The sequence below is a fragment of the Salvelinus fontinalis genome, chromosome 26 (genome assembly GCF_029448725.1).
Source record: "Salvelinus fontinalis isolate EN_2023a chromosome 26, ASM2944872v1, whole genome shotgun sequence".
Classification (NCBI taxonomy): domain Eukaryota; kingdom Metazoa; phylum Chordata; class Actinopteri; order Salmoniformes; family Salmonidae; genus Salvelinus; species Salvelinus fontinalis.
Genome location: NC_074690.1, coordinates 42,301,665 through 42,328,280, shown reverse-complemented (window position 1 = coordinate 42,328,280; position 26,616 = coordinate 42,301,665). Strand labels below are relative to the sequence as shown.

General features: G+C 45.7%; 1 pseudogene; it reads left to right on the top strand.

Annotated features, from left to right (window-relative positions):
- LOC129824502 (pre-mRNA-processing factor 6-like) overlaps positions 1 to 15,328 on the top strand; it is a 67,246-nt pseudogene extending 51,918 nt beyond the window's left edge.
- Positions 15,329 to 26,616: the final 11,288 nt, after the last annotated feature.

The following is a 26,616-nucleotide window of genomic DNA, read 5'->3' as shown; positions in this document are numbered from 1 at the left end:
GTTTGAGTGGAAAAACAAAGCTGAAGAGAGGGAGAATACAAACAAAGAGGTAAACATGGAAGACGTTCACTGTTCATTTGACAGTAAAAGAAAAGGTGTGTGGCACACTGCAGATTCTACTGGAGGACTTCTACAAAGGACTGAAAGAGAAGTTGGGTAAACATGTGTACAACATTCAATGCCAATATTACAAACTGAGAGAATGAATAGAGAATCTGGGGAGAGAAGAGCTCATCATGCATATTGACTTTGCAGAGAACTCCCTGTGTAGCTAACCAGGCAGTTTTTCTTTGATTATTCTCACAAGGAGGTGAACCTCCACACCTGTGTTGGATATACCACAAATGACACAGTTTCACTTTGCTCACTGCGCTCTTTTATGCGGCAATCTGCAATCTGGGCCCATCTTTCAAAAACACTGGCCTACTTCTTTGAGCTCTGCCCATCGGCTACTTTTGGAATCTTACTTTGTCTTATATTAGCTAAAAGTTTAACAATGGCTGTTGTTCAAAATAGCACTCTATTGTCCCTCGAATCACTCTGACGTCAATGGAAATGTAATGGGAAATCTAATCAAACACTTCTAGAGAGCCCATGAGCTCATGTTGCGCAACATTTCTATAGGCAATGCAATTGCGTGAGAAGACAGAGTTTTGATGGCCTCTAGTAAAAAGAGGAGAATCCCATCAGCTTTCTATAGACTGGGCCTCCTATTTATCAACTTTCCTTAATATTAAGAACTTTGCTTTACAACAGGAGTATAGCCTACTTGGCTGGCGTGAAAATGAACCACGGGAAAAGCGTCCTCCATTCGCTATGAAAGTGCTTAGCTGACACATCTTTTTCCCCAGGTGCATGGTAATGGTCCAATCAAAGTCAAAACTAATTTCACACATACAGTACCAGTCAAAACTAATTTCACACATACAGTACCAGTCAAAACTAATTTCACACATACTGTACCAGTCAAAACCAATTTCACACGTACAGTACCAGTCAAAACTAATTTCACACGTACAGTACCAGTCAAAACTAATGTCACACGTACAGTACCAGTCAAAACTAATTCCACACATACACTACCAGTCAAAACTAATTGCACACATACAGTACCAGTCAAAACTAATTTCACACATACAGTACCAGTCAAAACTAATTTCACACATACAGTACCAGTCAAAACTAATTCCACACATACACTACCAGTCAAAACTAATGTCACACATACACTACCAGTCAAAACTAATTTCACACGTACAGTACCAGTCAAAACTGGTTGCTGCCCTTATAATGTGAAGAAATAGCGTAATAGTTTATCAACATTTTAAGCTAAACTGTCACAGCGGCGTGTATAGGTGGCAGAGGAAGTCAGGCGCAGGAGAGTCAAAATAGAGTGTAGCATGGAGTACTTTAATAGAAGTCCCAGTAATTAACTCCATAACACTCACGAAAAATATAATACAAAAATCTGGGTACGAATACCCAACGCACACCTATACACAAACAACACAACACTAGACAACGAACAATCTCTGACAAACACATGAAGGGAAACAGAGGGTTAAATACACAACAGGTAATGAAATGGGATTGACAACAGGTGTGTGGGAAGACAAGACAAAACCAATGGAAAATGAAAAATGGATCGATGATGACTAGAAGACCGGTGAAGTCGACCGCCGAACACCGCCCGGACAAGGAGAGGCAACGACTTCGGCAGAAGTCGTGACATTACCCCCCCCCCTGACGCGCGGCTCCAGCAGCGCGTCGACACCGGCCTCGGGGACGACCCGGAGGGCGAGGTGCAGGGCGATCCGGATGGAGGCGGTGGAATTCTTTTAACATAGAAGGATCTAAAACGTCCTCCACCGGAACCCAGCATCTCTCCTCCGGCCCGTACCCCTCCCAGTCCACGAGGTACTGAAGGCCCCTCGCCCGACGTCTCGAATCCAAAATGGATCGAATAGCGTACGCCGGGGCCCCCTCGATGTCTAGAGGAGGCGGAGGAACTTCACGCACTTCAGCCTCCTGGAGCGGGCCAGCCACCACCGGCCTGAGGAGAGACACATGGAACGAGGGGTTAATACGGTAATTAATGGGCAGTTGTAATCTATAACATACCTCGTTCACTCTCCTCAGGACTTTAAACGGCCCCACAAACCGCGGACACAGCTTCCGGCAGAGCAGGCGGAGGGGCAGGTTTCGGGTCGAGAGCCAGACCCTGTCCCCTGGTACAAACACCGGGGCCTCACTGCGGCGACGGTCTGCGCCAATTTTCTGGCGCCTTATGGCACGCTGAAGGTGGACGTGGGCTGCCTCCCAAGTTTCCTCAGCGTGCCGAAACCAATTGTCCACCGCAGGAGCTTCGGTCTGACTCTGATGCCAAGGAGCCAGAACCGGCTGATACCCTAATACACATTGAAAAGGGGTAAGGTTAGTAGAGGAGTGACGTAGCGAGTTCTGGGCTATCTCTGCCCAGGGCAAGAACTTCGCCCACTCCCCTGGCCGGTCCTGGCAATAGGACCGCAGAAACCTGCCCACATCCTGGTTAACTCTCTCCACCTGCCCATTACTCTCGGGGTGAAAACCTGAGGTAAGACTAACCGAGATCCCCAGACGTTCCATGAACGCCTTCCAGACCCTTGACGTGAACTGGGGACCCCGATCAGACACTATATCCTCAGGCACCCCATAATGCCGGAAAACATGTGTAAACAGAGCCTCCGCAGTTTGTAAGGCCGTAGGGAGACCGGGCAAAGGGAGAAGACGACAGGACTTAGAAAACCGATCCACAACGACCAGGATCGTGGTGTAACCCTGTGAAGGTGGAAGATCAGTCACAAAATCCACTGACAGGTGCGACCACGGCCGTTGAGGAACGGGTAAAGGTAAAAGCTTACCTCTAGGCAGGTGTCTAGGAGCCTTGCACTGGGCGCACACCGAACAGGAGGAAACATAAATCCTCACGTCCTTAGCTAAAGTGGGCCACCAGTACCTCCCATCAAGACAGCGCATCGTCCGACCTATCCCAGGATGACCAGAGGAGGGTGATGTGTGAGCCCAATAGATCAATCGGTCGCGGACAGCAGACGGAACGTACAGACGACCAGCTGGACACTCAGGAGGAGAGGGCTCTGCACGTGACGCCCGCTCAATGTCCGCGTCCAGCTCCCACACTACTGGCGCCACCAAACACGACTCTGGGAGTATGGGAGTGGGATCCATGGGTCGCTCCTCTGTGTCATACAGCCGAGACAATGCGTCTGCCTTGACGTTCTGGGAGCCTGGTCTGTAAGTAAGCGTAAACACAAAACGAGTGAAAAACATGGCCCACCTTGCCTGGCGAGGATTTAGTCTCTTCGCCTGCCGGATGTACTCCAGATTGCGGTGGTCAGTCCAGATGAGAAAAGGGTGATTAGCCCCCTCAAGCCAATGCCTCCACACCTTCAAGGCTTTTACGACAGCTAACAGCTCTCGGTCCCCCACATCATAGTTACGCTCCGCCGGGCTGAGCTTCTTCGAAAAGAAAGCACAGGGGCGAAGCTTCGGTGGCACACCCGAACGCTGAGAGAGCACTGCTCCTATCCCAGCTTCGGATGCGTCCACCTCTACTATGAATGGCAAAGAGGGATCCGGATGAGCCAACACAGGCGCCGAGGTAAACAGAGCCTTCAGTTTACCAAAAGCCCTATTCGCCTCGGCCGACCACTGCAAGCGCACCGGTCCCCCCTTTAGCAGTGAGGTAATGGGAGCTGCAACCTGACCAAAACCCCGGATAAATCTCCGGTAGTAATTGGCAAACCCTAAAAAACGCTGCACCTCCTTTACCGTGGTTGGAGTCGGCCAATTACGCATGGCTGTAATGCGGTCGCTCTCCATTTCCACTCCTGAAGTGGAAATCTGATGCCCTAGGAAGGAGATGGATTGTTGGAAGAACAAGCATTTCTCAGCCTTGACATATAAATCATGCTCCAACAGGCGACCAAGCACCCTGCGCACCAAGGACACATGCTCAGCGCGAGTAGCAGAGTATATCAAAATATCATCGATATACACCACTACACCCTGCCCATTCAGGTCCCTGAAGATCTCATCTACAAACGATTGGAAGACTGATGGAGCATTCATCAACCCATATGGCATGACCAGGTACTCATAATGACCTGAGGTAGCGGGTAACTATATTTTACCGTGATTTTATTAAGGTCTCGATAATCAATGCACGGGCGTAAACCGCCATCCTTCTTCTTCACAAAAAAGAAACTCGAAGAGGCGGGTGAAATGGATGGCTGAATGAACCCCTGACGCAGGGATTCAGAGATATAATTATTCATAGCCACTGTCTCCGCTTGCGACAGAGGATACACATGACTCCTGGGATATGCAGCGTCTACCAGGAGATCTATCGCACAATCCCCCTGTCGATGGGGTGGTAATTGAGTCGCCTTCTTTTTACAGAAGGCGAGTGCCAAATCGGCATATTCTGGGGGAATGCGCACGGTGGAAACCTGGTCTGGACTTTACACCGTAGTAGCACCAACGGAAACCCCTATACACCTACCTGAGCACTCTCGCGACCACCCCGTGAGAGCCCTCTGTGGCCAAGAAACAGTGGGGTTATGAGTAGTTAACCAGGGTAGGCCTAACACCACAGAATACGCAGGGGAATCAATAAGGAAAAGACTAATCTTCTCCTTGTGACCTCCCTGCGTTATCATAGACAAAGGTGCGGTGACCTCCCTGATAAACCCTGACCCTATTGGTCGACTATCTAAGGCATGAATAGGGAAAGGCATATCAACAGAAACAACAGGAATCCCTAAACTATGAGCAAAATTTTTATTAATGAAATTCCCAGCCGCGCCTGAATCTACTAGCGCCTTATACTGGGAATGCAGGGAAAAATCCGGAAAGGTGACAGAGACAAACATAAGTGCAACAGAGGGCTCTGGATGAGTATGGTGCCTACTCACCTGGGGTGATGCCAGAGTGCCCTGCCTGCCTTCTCTATTCCCAGAGGAACCAACCCGACACCGATCAGCAGTGTGATCTCTGCGATCATAGATGGTGCTCGAGCGGGTACCCCCTCCGGTCTCCCGACGCACCGTCCCTCCCAATTCCATTGGTTCGGGAGAGAGGGTGCGGGAGGATGGAACAACCAGACCCCGATCTAGACGTCCACGAGTAGCCAGCATGTTGTCCAGCCTGATGGACATGTCCACCAGCTGGTCGAAGTTAAGGGTGGTGTCTCTACAGGCCAGCTCCCGACGGACGTCCTCGCGTAGGCTACAATGGTAATGGTCGATCAGGGCCCTGTCGCTCCATCCAGCGCTGGCAGCCAAGGTCCTAAACTCCAAAGCAAACTCCTGGGCACTCCTCGTCCCCTGCCTCAGATGATAGAGAAGCTCACCCGCCGTTTTTCCTTCGGGAGGATGGTCGAATACTCTCCTGAAATAACGGGTGAACTCCTCAAAATGGTCCAACGCCGCATTCTCCTCTCTACACACAGCGCTGGCCCACTCCCGGGCTCTCCCGGTGAGGCATGAGACGAGGGCGGAACTCTTCTCCCGGTCAGATGGTACTGGGGAGACCGTGGCCAGATATAAGTTCAGTTTAAGGAGGAAACCCTGGCAGCCAGCAGTATCTCCGTTGTAACCCGTTGGTAGGGGTAAACGGATTTTATTAGGTTCAGGTGGGGAAAACGCGTTAACGGTAAATCCCAGTTGTGGCAGTGGAGGCGCTGGAGAAACTCCCTGTCTCTCAAAGCGATCCATATTCTGGACAATACGATCCATGATGGCGCTCAAACAGTCAATCTCCTTAGCTTGTTCCATAACGCGCTTTTCTACCTCCATGGCCGTCGTGTCCTCTCCTGCTGACTTCATATATTTTGGTCAGAGATTCTGTCACAGCGGCGTGTATAGGTGGCAGAGGAAGTCAGGCGCAGGAGAGTCAAAATAGAGTGTAGCATGGAGTACTTTAATAGAAGTCCCAGTAATTAACTCCATAACACTCACGAAAAATATAATACAAAAATCTGGGTACGAATACCCAACGCACACCTATACACAAACAACACAACACTAGACAACGAACAATCTCTGACAAACACATGAAGGGAAACAGAGGGTTAAATACACAACAGGTAATGAAATGGGATTGACAACAGGTGTGTGGGAAGACAAGACAAAACCAATGGAAAATGAAAAATGGATCGATGATGACTAGAAGACCGGTGAAGTCGACCGCCGAACACCGCCCGGACAAGGAGAGGCAACGACTTCGGCAGAAGTCGTGACATAAACTGTCCAGAGTATGTTTGGAATATTTATTTCTTGCACAGAAGAACAGTTGACCAATAGCATAGGTTAAGTTTTGTACTATGGGGGATTGACATAGGCTACTGCTTTAGCACAGCCACTAAAGCTCACAGACCACTGCAACATGGGTCAACTTCGAGCACCTCTATCTTCTGAATGTTAGAAACAATGGTAAAACAAACGAAAATGCACAAAGTTTTCTGTCATGTCAGCTGCTCAGACGATCCCGCAGGTGAAGAAGCCGGATGTGGAGGTCCAGGCTTGGTTACACGTGGTCTGTTGTCGCAGTGGTGGAAAAAATACCTAATTGTCATACTTGAGTAAAAGTAAAGATACCTTAATATGTAAAAGTGAAAGTCAACCAGATAAATACTACTTGAGTAGTATTTTAAATATACTTAAGTATTAAAAGTAAATGTAATTGCTAAACTATACTTAACCTCACTGGTGTAGAGGGCAATATTTTCACATCCGGATGAAAAGCGTGCCCAGCGTAAACTGCCTGCTACTCAGGACCAGAGGCTAGGATATGCATATTATTAGTAGATTTGGATAGAAAGCACTCTGGCGTTTCTAAAACTGTTTGAATGATGTCTGTGAGTATAACAGAACTCATATGGCAGGTGAAAACCTGAGAAAAATCCAACCAGGAAGTGAGAAATCTGAGTTTTGTAGTTTTTCAAGTGATTGCCTATCCAATATACTGTGACTATGGGGTCAGATTGTACTTCCTAAGGCTTCCACTAGATGTCAAAAGTCTTTGGAACGTTGTTTCAGGCTTCTACTGTGAAGGGGGAGCGATTAAGAGCTGTTTAAATCAGCAAATAATTTCAATTTTATTTACGGATAGCCAGACATAATTTACAAATGAAGCATTTGTGTTTACTGATGTATTTTTAATTTAACTAAGCAAGTCAGTTAAGAACAAATTCTTATTTTACAATGACGGCCTACCCTGGCCAAACCCTAACCCGAACTACGCGGGGCCAATTGTGCGCCTCCCTATGAGACTCCCGATCACGGCTGGTTGTGATACAGCCCGGGATCAAACTATGGTCTGTAGTGACACTGAGATGCTGTGCCTTATCATCAATCAATCAAATGTATTTATAAAGCCCTTCTTACATCAGCTGATGTCACAAGGTTCTGTGCAGAAACTCAGCCTAAAACCCCAAACAGCAAGCAATGCAGCTGAAGCACAGTGGCTAGGAAAAACTACCTAGAAAGTCCAGAATCTAGGAAGAAACCTAGAGAGGAACCAGGCTATGAGGGGTGGCCAGTCCTCTTCTGGCCGTGCCGGGTGGAGATTAAAACAGGACATGGCCAAGATGTTCAAATGTTCATAGATGACCAGCAGGGTCAAATAATAAAAATCACAGTCAGCACCTCAGGAGAAATGTCAGTTGGCTTTTCATAGCCGATCATTCAGAGTATCTCTACTGCTCCTGCTGTCTCTAGAGAGTTGAAAACAGCAGGTCTGGGACAGGTAGTACATCCAATAAACAGGTCAGGGTTCCATAGCCGCAGGCAGAACAGTTGAAACTGGAGCAGAAGCACGACCAGGTGGACTGGGGACAGCGAGGAGTCATCATGCAAGGTAGTCCTGAGGCATGGTCCTAGGGCTCAGGTCCTGAGAGAGAGAGAGGGAGAGAGAGAATACTTAAATTCACACAGGACACCGGATAAGACAGGAGAAATACTCTTTAGACTTCTGTGTCACTCGGGAGCGCTTAAGTAGTACTTTCAACTATTTTTACTGAAGTACTTTACACTACTGTGCAGTTGTGAGACCGGTTGGATGTACTGCCAAATTGTCTAAAATGACGTTGAAGGCGGCTTATGGTAGAGAAATTAACATTCAATTCTCTGGCAACAGCTATGTTGGACATTCCAGCAGTCAGCATTTCAATTAAACGCTCCCTCAACTTGAGACATCTGTGGCAAAACTGCACATTTTAGAGTGGCCTCTTATTGTCCCCACCTTGTTTAAACAGCTTCTTGATACAGTATGCCACACTTGTCAGGTGGATGGGTTATCTTCGCAAATGATAAATGCTCACTAACAGGGACGTAAACAATTGTGAGAAATAAGCTTTTTTATTTGTATGGAACATTTCTGGGATCTTTTATTTCAGCGCATGAAAAATGGGTCTAACACTTTACATGTTGTGTTTATATTTTTGTTAAGTATAAATGATTTATTAAATCATTATTTATTAAAGTTCTTGTCTCGTCTCTTGTCATCATTTTGCCTCTGATAGCTAGCTACATACCGATGATTTGTTTAGCATAGCAATGTTTCAAATACTGTAGAATGAATAGAATGAACAGAACCAGGTGAAAAACAACACAATAGAACTAACGACTAGCCTGTTTGGCTTGCAACTTCAGAACCTGAGAACTGTTGACTGGCTTTTACCCGGACTATATCGTCTGCTGGAAGGATGAAACAAAAGTACTTTACTCCTTCAAATAAATGTTATAATGAAAATATGTCATTTTCGTCCTTCAATTCGCACGAGGCTAAATACAGTGTATCTCACCGAAGAAAGCATCCGAGCCAGCGAAACAGCGCCCATCTGTCTCTGTATGTGCAGGCCATCTATCTGATGTGGTCTGGTCATAAAGAGTATGACATTGTTGTCGCCTGGAGCATTGAATGCATTGGAGCCAGCAAGCATTTGGCCTCCCTTGATTAAAAAAAAGTATAAAATAATAGCCAATCAGCGTTGCGCTAAACTGAGTGAGCTCAATTGTGCATGGTTCTGGTGAACCCAAAAAAAGTGTAAAGGGAAGCCAGTTTGGATTTGGCTTCACTCCTATCACAGAGAAATACGTCAATGAAAGAAACAACTTGAATTGTTTCATGTCGTTGTGTATTTGTCCTCTGGTGGCTAAAATTGGCCCTTTCCGAAATTAGCCATGGACGAAAATATATATAATATATTTGAGATTCTTCAAAGTAGCCACCCTTTGCCTTGATGACAGCAGTGCACACTCTTGGCGTTCTCTTAACCAAATTAAACTGTAATGCTTTTCCAACAGTCTTGCAGGAGTTCACACATATCCTGAGCACTTGTTGGCTGCTTTTCCTTCACTCTGCCGCCAAACTCAACCCAAACCATTTCAGTTGGGTTGAGGTCAGGTGATTGTGGAGGCCAAGTAATCTGATGCAGCACTCCATCACTCTCCTTCTTGGTCAAATAGCCCTAACACAGACTGGAAGTGTGTGTTGGGACATTGTCCTGTTGAAAAACAAATGATAGTCCCACTAAGGGCAAACCAGATGGGATGAATGCTGTGGTACCCATGCTGGTTAAGTGTGCCTTGAATTCTAAACAAATAATTGACAGTGTCACCAGCAAAGCCCCCCCATACCATCACACCTCCTCCTCCATGCTTCATTGTGGGAACCACACATGCAGAGATCATCTGCTCACCTACTCTGCGTCTCACAAAGACATAGCGGTTGGAACCAAAGGACAGATTTCCACCGATCTAATGTCCATTGCTCATGTTTCTAGGCCCAAGCAAGTCTCTTCTTCTTATTGGTGTCCTTTAGTAGTGGTTTCTTTGCAGCAATTCGACTATGAAGGCCTGATTCACGCAGTCTGCTCTGAACAGTTGATGTTGAGGCATGTCTGTTACTTGAACTCTGTGAAGCATTTATTTGGGCTGCAATTTCTGAGGCTGGTAACTCTAATGAACTTATCCTCTGCAGCAGAGGTAACTCTGGATCATCCTTTCCTCTGTTGATCCTCATGAGAGCCAGTTTCATCATAGGGCGTGATGGTTTTTGCGAATGCACTTGAAGAAAGTTTCAAAGTTCTTGAAATTTTCCGTATTGACTGATCTTTATATCTTAGAGTAATGATGGACTGGCGTTTCTCTTTGCTTATTTGAGCTGTTCTTGCCATAATATGGACTTGGTCTTTTACCAAATAGGGCTATCTTCTGTATACCACCCTTACCTTGTCACAACACAACTGATTGGCTCAAATGCATTTAACAGGAAATAAATTCCACAAATTAACTTTTAAAAAGGCACACCTGATCATTGAAATGCATTCCAGGAAAGAGAATGCCAAGAGTGTGCAAAGCTGTCAAGGCAAAGGGTGGCCACTTTGAAGAATCTCAAATATATTTTGATTTAACACTTTTTCGGTTACTACATGTGTTATTTCATAGTTTTGATGTATTCACTATTATTCTACAATGTAGACAATTGTAATAATAAAGAAAAAGCCTGGATTGAGTAGGTGTGCTCAAACTTTTGACTGGTACTGTATATCACAGTCGAAAGGCATATTGTCACGATCGTGTGGTGGATTGACGGACCAAAACGCAGCTTTAGGAAAATAAGCCATCTCCTTTTTATTTAACGAAGAAGGCAAACGAAACAAAAACACTTAAACACTAAACAAAACAAGAAAACGATCGTGAAGCTAAACAACGATGTGCACACACTGGCTACAAACGTATCACATAGACAACTACTCACAACAAATGAAAGCCTATGGCTACCCTAAATAAGGCTCCCAATCAGAGACAACCGAAATCAGCTGTCTCTAATTGGGAACTCATTCAGGCAACCATAGACTCTCCTAGACAACTAAACATACATAGACAACGCTAGACACATGTACTCAACACAAACCCATATACTACACCCAACAACCCCTTTACCATAGAAACACCCAAAACCAACAAAACACAAACATTCCCCATGTCACACCCTGACCTAACTAAAATAATAAAGAAAACAAAGAATACTAAGGCCAGGGCGTGACACATATGAACTAACAGGTTGTAGAGCAAACAACGCAATTATCATAACACATATCTTGTAATATGACTTTTTTAAATTCTGTCTCGGCTTCCCGAGGGATTTTACCCACGCACCTCTACTGGCCTAATTAAGGAATGTTTCCACGGTCCTTTGCTTCGTCTCGGGCCTAAGAACAGCCCTTAGTCGGATGCCCTAAGAACAGCCCCCTCCCGGATACTCATGCCGTATTGCTTAAATATGGACAATATTTACAGAGCTCTAGGGCCGGTAATTGCCAGGGACCTCACGATGCGATATTATCACGATACTTAGGTGCCGATGTGACGTATTGGGATTTTCATGATTCTACATGTATTGTGATTGGATGTTGGAAACATATTGCTCTACCCTATGTCTGCCGCAGAGAGACAATAGAGAGTCCTTAGAAAATGATTTTGGATCTGTCATGGAAATAAGTGTTGGCTCAAATTGGCTCCCTATTTTTTTTTTTAAAGATGGAGAACAAGCTATGCAGGTACATCCAACCAGCGCAAAATTGTTACTGCGACATTGTCAACATTATATGATATATTGTAAAAAATGATCCCGCTATGTAACTGTATTGATTTGTTTTGTTTTTTCATCACTAAGCTTTAGGCGACCTCACGGCACCATGGCGACCACGGACATACTCATTCAAGCAGACTATGTGTGCGTTGTCAGGTTGGAGTCTGTGAGACTGGAGATCAGGGCATGGCTGAAGAACATCGCCAACACACTGATGGCTCAAGCCCTACAGGAGTGCAGAGTGTGTGTTATGGAGAGCAATTCTCTGTCATTTTAGTCTGCTAGATCCAATCAGTATCAATGCAAGTGACCTTGGTCACTGTTTGAGAATTTGAAATGTATTTTTTTAACATGTAAGTCTTTGTAAGCAGAAAACCCCAAATAATAATTATGGATAGCAAAGTTATGTAAATAAAGGGAATATAATGAACAATAACTTCAACAGAATTCCTGTGTGTTTACTCTAACTCTGCTCTGTTTAGTTTAGTCAGATATCAAAAGGTTGAAGTTGTTTGTGTGTTATTCATATTGTATTTACATCTCTCTCTCTCTCTCTCTCTCTCTCTCTCTCTCTCTCTCTCTCTCTCTCTCTCTCTCTCTCTCTCTCTCTCTCGCTCTCTCTCTCGCTCTCTCTCTCGCTCGTATATTGTGGGCTGAGGCAGTGTTTTTTGAGGCCCTGCCACAGAGGAAGACAAAGAGTGTTGATGTTCTGAAGAAGTGTGAACACATCCTGCTCAACGTTGCCAAGAACAACACACATTATTTTTCTCTCTCAAAATCTCCCCTTCTCTTGGCTCTACTTTTCACTGTTATACTTAGTACAAAAGGGGAAGGGTGTCATATCTCAGTAGGACAAACTCTCCCTCTCTCTGCTTTCATTCCTTCAGTAGGTCAAACTCTCTCTCTCTGCTTTCCTTCCTTCAGTAGCTCAAACTCTCCCTCTCTCTGCTTTCATTCCTTCAGTAGCTCAAACTCTCCCTCTCTCTGCTTTTATTCCTTCAGTAGGACAAACTCTCCCTCTCTCTGCTTTCATTCCTTCAGTAGGACAAACTTTCTCTCTCTCTGCTTTCATTCCTTCAGTAGGTCAAACTCTCCCTCTCTCTGCTTTCATTCCTTCAGTAGGTCAAACTCTCCCTTTCTCTGCTTTCATTCCTTCAGTAGGTCAAACTCTCCCTCTCTCTGCTTTCATTCCTTCCGTAGGTCAAACTCTCTCTCTCTGCTTTCATTCCTTCAGTAGCTCAAACTCTCCCTCTCTCTGCTTTCATTCCTTCAGTAGGTCAAACTCTCCCTCTCTCTGTTTACATTCCTTCAGTAGGACAAACTCTCCCTCTCTCTGCTTTCATTCCTTCAGTAGGATAAACTCTCCCTCTCTCTGCTTTCATTCCTTCAGTAGGACAAACTCTCCCTCTCTCTGCTTTCATTCCTTCAGTAGATCAAACTCTCCCTCTCTCTGCTTTCATTCTTTCAGTAGGACAATATCTCCCTCTCTCTGCTTTCATTCCTTCCACAAACTCCTTCTTGTTTTATTCTTACCAGGGTTGGGATCAATTCCATTTAAAACTTCTTATGGCTGCGATCCCATTAACGGGATTGATATGACAACAGCCAGTAAAAGTGCAGGGCGCCAAATTCAAACAACAGAAATCTCAGAATTAAAATTCCTCAAACATACAAGTATCTTATACCATTTTAAAGGTAATCTTGTTGTTAATCCCATCACAGTGTCCGATTTCAAAAAGGCTTTACAGCAAAAGCACCACAAACGATTATGTTAGGTCACCGCCAAATCACAGAAAAACACAGCCATTTTTTCAGTCAAAGAGAGGAGTCACAAAAAGCAGAAATAGAGATAAAATGAATCACTAACCTTTGATGATCATCAGATGACACTCATAGGACTTCATGTTACACAATACATGTATGTTTTGTTCCGTAAAATTCATATTTATATCCAAAAATCTCAGTATACATTGGTGCGTTATGTTCAGTAGTTCCAAAAACATCCGGTGATTTTGCAGAGAGCCACATCAATTTCCAGAAATACTCATAATAAACGTTGATCAAAGATACAAGTGTTTCACATGGAATTTTAGATCCACTTCTCCTTAATGCAACCGCCCTGTCAGATTTCAAAAAAGCTTTACGGAAAAAGCAAACCATGCAATAATCTGAGGTCGGCGCTCAGAGCCTAATCAAGACCAAAAACAATCTGCCATATTGTGCAGTCAACAGAAGTCAGAAATAACATTATAAATATTCACTTACCTTTGATGATCTTCATCAGAATGCACTCCCAGGCACCCCAGTTCCACAATAAATGTTTGATTTGTTCGATAATGTCCATCATTTATGTCCAAATAGCTACTTTTGTTAGCGCGTTTGGTAAACAAATCAAAACTCACGAAGCGCGTTCACTAGTTGCAGACGAAATGTCAAAAAGTTCCGTTACAGTCCGTAGAAACTTGTCAAACGATGTATAGAATCAATCTTTAGGATGTTTTTAACATGGATCTTCAATAATGTTCCAACCGGAGAATTCCTTTGTCTTCAGAAAAAGCAAATGGAACGGGAGCTACCTCTCATGTGAATGCTCCTGGCACTCTGGCAGACCTCTGACTCTTTCCCCTCTCATTCAGCCCCCCTTTACAGTAGAAGCCTCAAACAAGTTTCTAAAGACGGTTGACATCTAGTGGAAGCCGTAGGAAGTGCAACGTGACCACTGTATCTTCAATAGGGACTGAGTTGAAAATCGACCAACCTCAGATTTCCCACTTCCTGGTTGGATTATTTCTCAGGTTTTTGCCTGCCATATGAGTCCTGTTACACTCACAAACATCATTCAAACAGTTTCAGAAACTTCAGAGTGTTTTCTATCCAAATAGACTATTAATATGCATATCTTAGCAACTGGGACTGAGTAGCAGGCAGTTTACTCTGGGCACCTCTGGACACCTTAATGATCCAAGCTACTCAATACTGCCCCCAGCCATAAGAAGTTAAATTCCAGTCAATTCAGAAAGTAATTCCACATTTTCCTAATTGAGAAGCATTGAATAGAATTTGAATTGGAACTGAATTGACCGGAATGGAAATGGAATTGACCCCAACCCTGATCCTTACTATTACCAGCTCCCTCCTTCTTCCTTGCTTTCACTCTACCAGAACAACACTATCTCTTCTCTCTCAACATCTTAGTCAAAATGTGATTAGTAAACAGCACATGTGTGTGTGTGGACTGTTCTGGAGCGAGCGTAAGCTTACTAAGACCAGAGTGGTTCCTGAGGACAGTGAAGATTGAGCCAGACCTGGGAGACGCCTGGGCCCTCTTCTACACGTTTGAGATGCAACACGGCACAGGGGTGGTGTATATGTGTGTGTGTGTGTGTGTGTGTGTGCGTGAGTGTGCGTGTGTGTGAAAATGAGAATGAGCTTGCATGTGCTGAGTTTAATTGCATGTGTTTGGCGGGCTCTGTGTTCTTGCGTGTCTCACCTCTACTCTCTCTCTCTCTGTACCCTGTAGGAGCAGCAGGAGGAAGTACGTACGCACTGTGAGAACACTGAGCCGCGTCACCGGGAGCTGTGGTGTGCTGAGTCCAAACATGTCCTCCACTGGCTGAAGAAGATAGGAGAGATCCTCACACAGGTCGCCTCCAAGATCATAAACACCTTCTGAGGCATAGGCTGGACAGACGGAAACTGTGTGCATATAGTATGGACCTGTGTTTCTGACTCCATGTCCCTCTGGCCATTAACCACGGACACACACCCCAAGTTCTCTCGTCTTTTAAAGTCGTAGAGAGTAGCAGTCTATTTGGACACACACACGTGCGTGCCTGGCGTGAGGAGAGTTGACAATGGTTCACTAGCAGTACAGAATATTTGCACGTTTACAATGTTTACAGCGTGTGAAAGCACGTTGGGAAAAGGAGAAGAAAAACTGGGTATTTTGTTGAACTTTATTTTGATGGAATTGTGAAATGTCCTGTCCTCCATTGAACCAGAAAATGCCGCTATATATTTTAATCCTCTGTAAAACAATGTTTAATTTGCTTGATCGAGATGTACGCCATACCTCACAAGAAACGATTATAACGATACTTAGGTGCCTATACAATATGCATTGCGGTTCTCACGATTCTATACGTATTGTGATTCGATATTGTGATTTGGTGCTCCGATATTGCGCATTATGTCCGCTGCAGAGAGACAAGAGACAGGGCATGAGAAACGTCAGGGACTATTACTAATGGATATAATAAGAAAGAGTCTGAATACAAGTATGTGAACTGGAGCTTCACATTTACTCTAGCTAGTTAGTACAAGAATAACATAGAACAACACTGTGCATGACCAAGGATGCTCCATTCTTAAAGGGGACATCAGTAATTAACAGAACATAACATTCCTTCTCTTATACAATCAGAGTTACTTTTACCAAACCACAACTGAAACACTTCCCAGATCTTGCTGTAGTTATTTAGCATCTTTGACTTGAACGTGAACAGTCTTGGTTTTTGGTTTGTTTGTTCATAAGTCCAGCCTGTCTGGTGGCGCCTTGGATTGTCTGGAGGCTCCTGCACATCCTCAGTGTGTGCTAGCTCGATTATAGCTTCTGCTATAGCAGCACCTTCATCAACACGTTCCCTTCTTTCAGCCTGGGGTCTCTTTACTGCTCCACCGCCCTCTACAGTTCCCTGTGTGTCACTCTCAGGAGCTCTCTGTGCCTGTTCTCTCTCGATTGTTGTGCTGTTTTCCGTGGAATGCATTTGGTTACTGTGACGCCGCCACATTGTGTCTGGGCTCACTTGAACCTGGTTAGTTCTGTGTCCCGTTTGTGCGTTTACGGTCCCGCTTGTCCTTTTACCTCCCTTTCTGTAGTATCGCACCATCACTTCCTGTCCAAGGAACAAGGCGTACCGCTGTCACCTGTCATTGCCGGACTCAAAATGGAAAGCAACAGCTGGTGATCCATAAACCAGCGTGAAACGCTTCCCATATAAGTATGCATGGAATTTATTGACACCCCACATTCGCGCCAGTGCATCATTCAATGTTTGTGATGCAAAGGCCACTGGCCTCTCTGACCCATCTTTTAGTGTGTTTGAAAGGAGGGCCCATAAGCCATAAGGGGACGCATCACAAGTCAACTTCACTGGCAGTTCAGGTTCGTAAAACATCAGAGCCTGTTCAGATTTGATGAGCCGTTTTGCCTCAATTTTCACAATGTTCTGTCCACTGCCATGCCCTATTCTTTTGCAGGAGCTGATTGACAGGCTGGAGTGCTGCTGAAAGGAATCTTCTGTCGTAATTGGTCAGTCCAGTGAAAGATCTCACTTCTGTCACATTTTGCGGTCGTGGTGCCTGTACCACTGCATCAGTTTTGTCCTGTGTTTTGTGCAATCCATTGCGGTCGATTTCATGTCCACAGAAGACTATCGTGTTTTTTTACTGAAGTGTTTCCCGACAGCTAGCACAGCAAAGATGTCATCCAGACGTGGCAGGGACATTGGTCCACATGCAACATTGAATTCACAGTTACCTTGAAGTCCCCACACATTCTAACAGACCCGTCTTTCTTCACAATAGGAACAATGGGTGCTGCCCAGTTGCTTCTGTCCACTTTCGTCAGGATCCCTGTATCCTGTAAGCGATCGATTTCCGCTTCCACCTTTGGTCTCAGGGAGTATGGAACAGATCTAGCGTTGCATCATTTTTGGGGGATGCATTATCTCTCAGTACGAGTTTGGCTGTGAAGCCTTTTACTGCTCCCATCATATCAGCGGAAAACAATGTCGTCTATGTGTTTGGTCCGTGCCGCTCTCTTTAGGCAAGGACGTGTGGAGCATTTTCAAGTCACATCAGTTCAGCTACAATGGGGGGCTGTTCCAGGCACCAGATACAGCCGTAACTGCTGTGTTTGCTCCCCATAACGCACTCTGACCTGCAACGCCCCCATTGGGCTCAATCTCTCTCCTGAGTAGGTCTTCAGCAACACATTTGTGTTCTTCAGCTTGATCGCCTTGAAGTGCTCATTGTAGACAGTCGTGGAAATTATAGACACTGCAGATCCTGTGTCCAGCTCCGTTTTGAGGGGTTTGCCTTCGATTTCTGGTGTCACCCATATTATGCTACTGCTGGGAGAAGCCACTGTGTTTAACGCCATTGTACCAATTAACCGTTCATCTGAATCACTGTTCTCTGCTAGTGCATTCAACGGCCCTTTCATTTTCTCAGTTTTCCTGTTGTGACTGCATTTTGCTCTGCATGCTCTTTGAATGTGACCCCGTCTATTGAATTTGTGACAAATTTCGTCTTTGAAACAGCAGTCCTTTGCTTTGTGACCATGTTGTATTTTCCGGCCACACGGGGGCACTGTCTGCTGGGTGAACTTGTGCAGGGAAGTTTGTGAAGAGGTCAGTATTTATTTTACGTTGCAACTCAATTGCATCCATAGCTACAGCAATTTCAACAGCCTTTTCAAAAGTGAGATCTGATTCTGTGAACAAACATTTCTGAATGTATTCATGTTTTAGTCCACACTAGAATCTATCCCGTAACGTGTCATTTAGGTTCTCTCCAAACTCCAAACTCAGACAGTGTCTTCAACTCTGCTACATACAGTACCAGTCAAAGGTTTGGACACACCTACTTATTCAAGGGTTTTTCTTTATTTTCACTATTATCTACATTGTATAATAATAGTGAAGACATCAAAACTATGAAATAAGACATATGGAATCATGTAGTAACCAAAAAAGTGTTAAACAAATCAAAACATATTTTACATTTGAGATTCTTCAAAGTAGCCACCCTTTGCCTTGATGACAGCTTTGCACACTGTTGGCATTCTCTCAACCAGCTCCACCTGGAATGTTTTTCCAACAGTCTTGAAGGAGTTCCCACAAATGTACAATATGTTATGAATTTGCAAAATGTTTGATATGTTACAAATTCTAGCTAGGTGGCAAACATTAGCTGGGCTAGGGGTTAGGGTTAAGTTTAGGAGTTAGGTTAAGGGGTTAAGTTTGGGAGTTGGGTTAATGGGTTAAGTTTAGGAGTTAGGTTAATGGGTTAAGTTTAGAGTCATGTGAAGGGTTAGATAAAATGGTTAAGGTTAGGGGATGGGTGAGCTGACATACTAACTAGTTAATAAATAGCCAAAATTGTCCAGACGAGATTCAAACTCGTAACCTTTAGGTTGCTAGACACAAGTAACCAACCACCCTCCTTTTGTTGCTGCAACCATCTGTCTTATGTAACCATACCAAACTTAACATAACATACTAAATGGAACGTCTCGGATTTACTTACAGAATCATATGAAATGCTCTGAGACCAGGTTGCAACGGTTTCCCGTATGTATCAAGAATGGTCCACCAGTCAACGGACATGCAGCCAACTTGACACAACTGTGGGAAGCATTGGAGTCGACATGGGCCAGCATCCCTGTGGAATGCTTTTGACACCTTGTGGAGTCCAAACCCCGACGAATTACGGATGTTCTGAGGGCAAAAGGGGGGGGATGCAACTCAATATTAGGAAGGTGTTCCTAATGTTTGGTATACTCAGTGTAAGTTCACAATACAATCCTTTGACTTGAATTCAACAGTTTGAATACAACAGTGTCAGCATTATTCTATTATTACGCATGACACTTTGCCAAAATTATTTCGAGGTCTCTAAAGTGTCCATACCTCATTGATTGCGGTGCATCTAACCTAAACCTGTCCACATTGATACCCTGCGACAATAGTTTCTCTCCAACGAAACCGAAAGAAACTGAAAATGTGATTGATCGCGGAAGTTTTTCTCGACTTGATGGGACTGGAGTTTGGTGAAATCCTAAGCCCACCGCCAGCAACCCATGACGGAGAGGGAAACTAAAGACGCCAACGGGAATTCAGCAATGTTGGTAACCACGCATCTTCGGGAAAACCACGGCACATCCTGGGTTCGCTTGCCAACGCGTTGACTTTGTTCATTAAACCGTATTTAAACAACCACATAGGCGACCTACCGTTTGGATACAATGTACGCAGCCCTACCATGAATAACTCCCACCGCTCTTGCTGGCTCCCGAGGACAGGGATTTGCTCGTCTGAAGAACATCTTATAGAAAATGATAAATGGTAGGTGGCCATTCCCTTCTGACATGTGATGCATACCTGCGTAACGATGTGTGCTGTCTTAGTTTAATGGAAAGCACACTTGGGCATGGGATCCATTCATTGCCCACCCAATCTACCTACCTCATCCCCATATTGTTTTTATTTACTTTTCTGCTCTTTTGCACACCAGTATTTCTACTTTCACACCATCATCTGCTCATCTATCACGCCAGTGTTAATTTGCTAAATTGTAACTACTTCGCTACTATGGCCTATATATTGCCTTATCTCCTCACGCCATTTGCACACACTGTATATAGACTTTCTTTTTTCCCTATTGTGTTATTGACTGTACGCGTGTTTATGCCATGTGTAACTCTGTGTTGTTGTTTGTGTCGCACTGCTTTGCTTTATCTTGGCCAGGTCGCAGTTGTAAATGAGAACTTGTTCTCCACTAGCTTACATGGTTAAATAGTAAAATGTAGATAAAATGTAAAACCAACTAATGTTTCGTTTTTTCTCCACCCTAAACTGTTTCATTTTGTACTGTTGATCATGATTCAATACAGACGTATAGCCTACTTATTGTGCACCGTTTAGTCACTCTCGTGCGCCCAATAATAACATGTGTTGGGCGCACGAGAGTGTGTTAACTGTGCGTAATAAGTATAAGTCTATATTTAATCATTTAAATTTAACAGTTCAAAATAAAACTGTTTAGGGTGGAGAAAAAGTCTAAACATTAGTTGATTTTAACTCTGCGTAAACTGTCCATAATGCGCCTTTATATAAGCATGATCAACAGTTCAAAATTAAACCGTTTACGGTGGAGAAAAAAACCCTAATCATTAAGTTGTTTTTACATTTTATTTACATGAATGGACCCCATCCCCAACTGTGCTATACATTAAACTAAGACGTGAATTAAAACAAGCTAACTGCCAGGTATGTCCCAACTCATGCACTACTAAATGTTTCAGTGTGTGAACGGGCCTGTCCTCCGTAGCGTCGTGGTGTTTCTGCTGTTGGGTGTCTCCTACACTAAGCGCAGGTGCAACTATTCGGAGATACTCGGCTCGTACAGAGAACTCATCTTCGTCGAACTTCAGAATTTGGTATGTGGGCCTTCACAACGTCAAAGTGTGTTACCCTACTGTTCATAAAATAAAACTGGATTAATCTCACACGTAACCATTAGTTCAGTTTTATCTATATTAATTTGTTCTACCTTTTATATTGTCCCTGGAAAATGTCAGGTGCAAAATGTACACGTGAGCAAAACTTATTCAATAAGTCTGACACTATACTTTGAGCCACCATATAATATTATGCAGTTGGCACCCTCACTTGGAGAAGTGGGTGTGTCTGTACAGTGAATACTTGTTTTTGACTGCCCTCCACTGGTTTGCCTTAAGTATGTTATATTATTTTATTGTCTAACAGTTTGTTTGCTTTATTGGAACAGAATCTGACTGGAAATTTTGACACATCCAAAGAGAGGGACCGTTGTCCCTCAGGAAAGGTAGTGTGTGTGTGTGTGTCTGTGTGTGTGTGTGTGTGTGTGTGTGTGCGTGCGTGCGTGTGTATGTGTGTGTGTGTGTGTGTGTGTGTGTGTGTGTGTGCGTGCGTGCGTGCGTGCGTGCGTGCGTGCGTGCGTGCGTGTGTGTGTGTGTGTGTGTGTGTGTGTGTGTGTGTGTGAAAGAGAGACCATCTATACTGAATGGGACCCTCAAGTTTCAGCACCATGGACAGGGGATGTAGCTAATGCCCTTCTGTGAAAACCATTACCCCTATGGCCTGGCCTTACACTGCAATAAGAACTTGATTTGGTTGTTTGATTTGCTGAATGAATGACTGATTGAAGGTATACAATCAAATGTGTGTCTGATGATAACACAAGCATTAAACAACATGTATCTCCTATGTGTATCTCTTATTCGACGGTAGGCCTAATTCACTGTTTTCCTATGCTTGTTATTGGCAGGTGCAACACATTTTGCGCTCCATCCATGGTATGACTCAGCAGTTCCTGTGCCAGGGCCGCAGGCAGGGCATTAGACAACAGGGGGGCATGGAGAAGCCAGTGGAGATGATGGAGCAGCTGATCAGACAGAACTGCAGACACACTGACCTGGCGAGTCCACTCTTGAAGACAGGCCTTTTTGTCACTTACATTTTCATTTTTTATAATCATAATAAACGTGAATAAATGAGGTATTATCAGTCAATGACGATGTAATGACATGAGATGGATCTTCGGTCTTTTGCTTTTCTTTCAGGTGAGAGGAGAGAAGAGAGCCGCCCCGTGTGTGACTTCCCAGAGAACGAAGGGAAAGAAGAAGAGGATAAAACTCGTCAGAACACTGATAAACTGTTGGCAGAAGCTGCAGAGTGTGTACTTTCCCACAAAATGAATGGGAAATACTATGTTTTTCTTTTTCCCAATCGTTTAAAAACAAAAGCATGTATGGATTGTGTTTAATTTGGTTCTCATCTTGTATAATATAACCACATTTGTATGTCAAGGATTGTGTTCTCTGTTTATGGCCTTTCTTCTTAGTCTGTAGTTCCTCGACTATAAACTACAGATCATCTGAATTAAAGGTAGACTCAGCGGTATGACGTAGATGCAGAAAGTAAACAGCATTGCAGGTCAATTTCCACAACAACGAAGAGCACTGAAACGCACGGCTCAAATTCTCTACTGTTTTGGTGACCTGGCTACCACGCTGTAAACAGCGTGAAGCAAACCCGTGCACATGGCACAGACACTGTGTCCGACGGCGTGCGGCATCTCGCTCATCTCAATATCTCCGGTGCTGCTCCAGGCTACGACATTTTGCTGACTCTCCCTTTAATAATGGTTGTTAGAGGATGGTATACAATGCAATTAAAATATTTACTTGTAATACTTTGTGCACACACATTAAAAAAAATATATATTTTGTCTCATAATCCAGAGATGGCAATCCCTTTTCTTCAACATATATTTGGTGCTGTTCTATAAAATGAATCAGTTATTCAAGCTGCCCGCAGCTAATAAAGGTTTCTCAAACTGCACCATTTGTTTTTTAATCCTTTAATCATCAGTACTATTACTAGATATCAACTGTTTTGTTCTCTTTTGATGTGAAGTTGTTCTCAAAAATGGACAAAGACACTGCTACAGCATGTGGCGGCATGGACATTACATGCGTGCGAACGCCATTACGCCGTAGACAAAGAGGAGGTCGAAAAAAAAGACATAGAAGAATTTAGAGTTTTGATTGGATTTATTTTGCTCCCCGTTAACGGACGTCAATGGCGACAGCTAGTCTTTACTGGGGTTCGACACATAATGGAAAAAGACATTACAGAAAAAAACGTTACAATTTACATACATTTAAAAACATTAACATGCAGTGCGTGTCTGCATCTATCAGTTACACATACAGTTGAAATCGAAAGTTAACGTACAGTTAATAAGTTGGAGTCATTAAAACTCGCTTTTCAACCACTCCACAAATTTCTTGTTAACAAACTATAGTTTTGGCAAGTCGGTTAGGACATCTACTTTGTGTATGACACAAGTCATTTATCCAACAATTGTTAACAGACAGATTATTTCACTTATAATTCACTGTATCACAATTCCAAAGCCAACTCCTCGTTTGGCCGCCTTTCCTTCCAGTTCTCTGCTGCCAATGACTGGAACTAATTGCAAAAATCGCTGAAGCTGAAGACTTATATTTCCCTCAATAACTTTAAACATCAGCTATCTGAGCAGCTAACCGATCGCTGCAGCTGTACATAGCCTATCTGTAAATATCCCACCCAATCTACCTGCCTCATCCCCATATCTGTTAAGACCCCAAAGTATTCCGGTAAGGCGGATTGGGAAGCTTTTCATGCTCAGTTTGAACTGTTAGCTCATTTTAGGGGGTGGTGAAGATAGGGCACTGCAGTTGGCTTTATGCCTCACGGATGATGCTCTGGCCTATTCGATATTGATTAGCCCCGAGGACAGACGTGATTATGGTGCTTTAGTGGGAGCACTGAGGAGGCGCTATGGACAGTTTGTACAGCCCAGGCTACTGCGCTCCGAACTGAGTAATAGACGCAGGCAGCCTGGAGAGCCTCTACGGGTGCTAGCTAATTACATTAGCTAGCACCCGTAGACACATGCTCCCCTCCGTGCAGAGTGAGCTAGCACGGGACCAGTTCATACAGGCGCTCTCTCCTACGGAGCTGCGCATACAGACCCAGCTGGCTCATCCTGAGTCATTGCAGATAGCCTTGGAGATGGCTTTGGAGAGGGAGCTGGTGTGGGCTGGTGCTTCAGCTGGGGCTTTGGTGGGGATGCAGGGAGATAGACCCTCTGTGCGAGCTGGGGGGCAGAGCAGCCCGGAGCTGGAAAAGCCTGCATGGGTGGCTGAAATGACAGAACTCATTCGTGATGTGTCGCTACAGGCGGGCTGCGCGCCCCCAGCCCAGCTTCCCCAGATGGGAGAGGAGAGGACACTGTCTGCAGTGAGGGAGTTATGGGGGAGGAACTTTGTTGGTCTTGACCCCGAGCAGCAGGAATTCAGAGACAGCTTTGCGCTGAGTGAGGAAGAGGTGGGTCAGACTCATCTGGTGCAGCATGAGATCAACACAGATGATGCTCGACCCATCAAGATGCGTCCCCGCCATATCCCGCAGGCACGCCAGGAGGCGGCAGACAAGGCTGTGTTGGAGATGCAGCGGGCAGACTTCAACGAGCTCTAAGACAGCCCCTGGGCGGCGCCAGTCGTCATGGTTCCGAAGAAGGGGGTCAAGCTGAGGTTCTGTGCGGACTACAGGCGGCTGAATGAGGTAACCAGGAAGGACTCATACTCCATACCACGTATCGATGAGTCGCTGGACCTGGTTATGGGGTCCTCCTGGTTCTCCTCACTAGACCTCCATAATGGCTACTTGCAGGTGCCCCTCTCCCCAGAGGCCAGAGCCAAAACTGCGTTCTCCACTAACAGAGGACACTGGCAGTTCAAGGTCCTGTGCTTCGGCCTGTGCAACGCTCCAGCTACTTTTGAGCGTTTGCTGGACAGGGTGCTGGATGGCATCCCCCGACAGCAGAGTCTGGTATACCTCGATGACATCCTGGCCCATGGCAGCTCCTTCCAGTCAGCCCTAGTGGCGCTACGGCGTGTGCTGGAGAGGGTGGCTGCCGCAGGTCTGAAGCTCCATCCCGAGAAGTGCCACTTCATGAGGAGAGAGGTGTCCTTCTTGGGCCACCGAGTGGGGAAGTAGGGGATCAGCACCATGGAGGACAAGGTGGGGGCTGTCCGAGACTGGCCCACCCCCACCGACCAGCGTCAGCTGAAGAGCTTCCTGGGCCTCGTACTACAGGAGGTTTGTACGGGGCTTCTCAAGCGTCGCTGCTCCCCTGAACCGCCTGCTGCCGAAGGACAAGGCTTTCACTTGGACAGTGGAGTGTGAGGAGGCCTTCAACACCCTTAAACGTGCACTGATCGAGGCCCCCGTGCTCACCCCCCCTGACCTCACCTTGCCCTTTATCCTGGACACAGACGCGAGCAATGTGGGCATGGGTGGGGTGTTGGCCCAGTTGGGGCCAGAGGGGGAGAGAGTGGTGGCATACTTCAGTAAAACATTTGACAAACATGAGCGCCGCTAATGTGTCACCCGGCAGGAGCTCTTGGCTGTTGTGGCTTCCGTCAAACACTTCAGGTACTACCTGGGTGGTCTGCCCTTTACTGTAAGGACTGACCACTCTGCTCTCCAGTGGCTCATGTCTTTCAGAGAGCCAGAGGGGCAGGGTGGCACGCTGGTTGGATGAGCTTCAGCCGTATGACTTCACAGTGCAGGGCAGGGGCAACCCACTCCAACGCCGACGCCATGTCCCGTCGGCCCTGTACTGCAGACGGCTGCCGCCACAGGGGAGAGAGGGACGGGACACAGACCTACAGCCAGTGCTACAGTGGGTAGAGGTGCAGGTGAGGCCACCATGGGAAGAGGTGACAGCGCTCTCACTCGTAACCAAAGGGTTGTGGTCAAAGTTTGAGAGACTGCGGCTGGCTGATGGCGTGCTACAGCGGGCATGGAAGGAGTCAGCTACGGGAGAGGAGAGGTGGCAGGTGGTGGTCTCAAAAGCATTGCAGGAGGCTGTGCTCCAGAGTACTCATGGGGGGGTGGGGACTGGACACTTTGGGGTCACAAAAACCCTCCGCCGCCTCCGTCAGGGCTTTTACTGGGGGCAGCACAAGAGGGACGTGGAGGACTTTTGCCGCCGCTGTGACAACTGCACAGCGAGAAAGGGCCCCCCAGGCCACTCTCATGCTCAGCTCCAACAGTTCCCAGTGGGGGCTCTCATAGAGAGGGTGGGAGTGGATGAGTGGGGCCGTTCCCCACCACAGAATGGCCCGAGGTCTATGCTCTGCCTGACCAGGAGGCAGAGACCATCGTCGACGCCCTCACAGTGGGGATGTCCAGCAGGTTTGGAGCTGCGGAGTCCATCCACAGCGACAAAGGCAGAAACTTTGAGTCCCGTCTGTTCGCCACCATGTGTGAGAGGCTGGGTATGCACAAGACCCGCACTACTCCTGTCCATCCTCAAAGTGATGGCCTTGTGGAGCGCTTCAACAAAACGCTTGGACAGCAGCTGGCCATCGTCCCTGCCAAACACCAGCGTGACTGGGAAAAGCACCTGCCTATGGTCCTCATGGCATGCCGCTCCGCTGTCCAAGACTCCACCTCCTGCACGCCTGCCCCCCTCATGCTGGGGAGAGAGATCCGCACCCCTGCGGAGATGGCGTTTGGTCGGCCGCTGGATAGCCCTCATGTTACCCCGGGGCCAGAGTATGCCCGGAGACTCCAG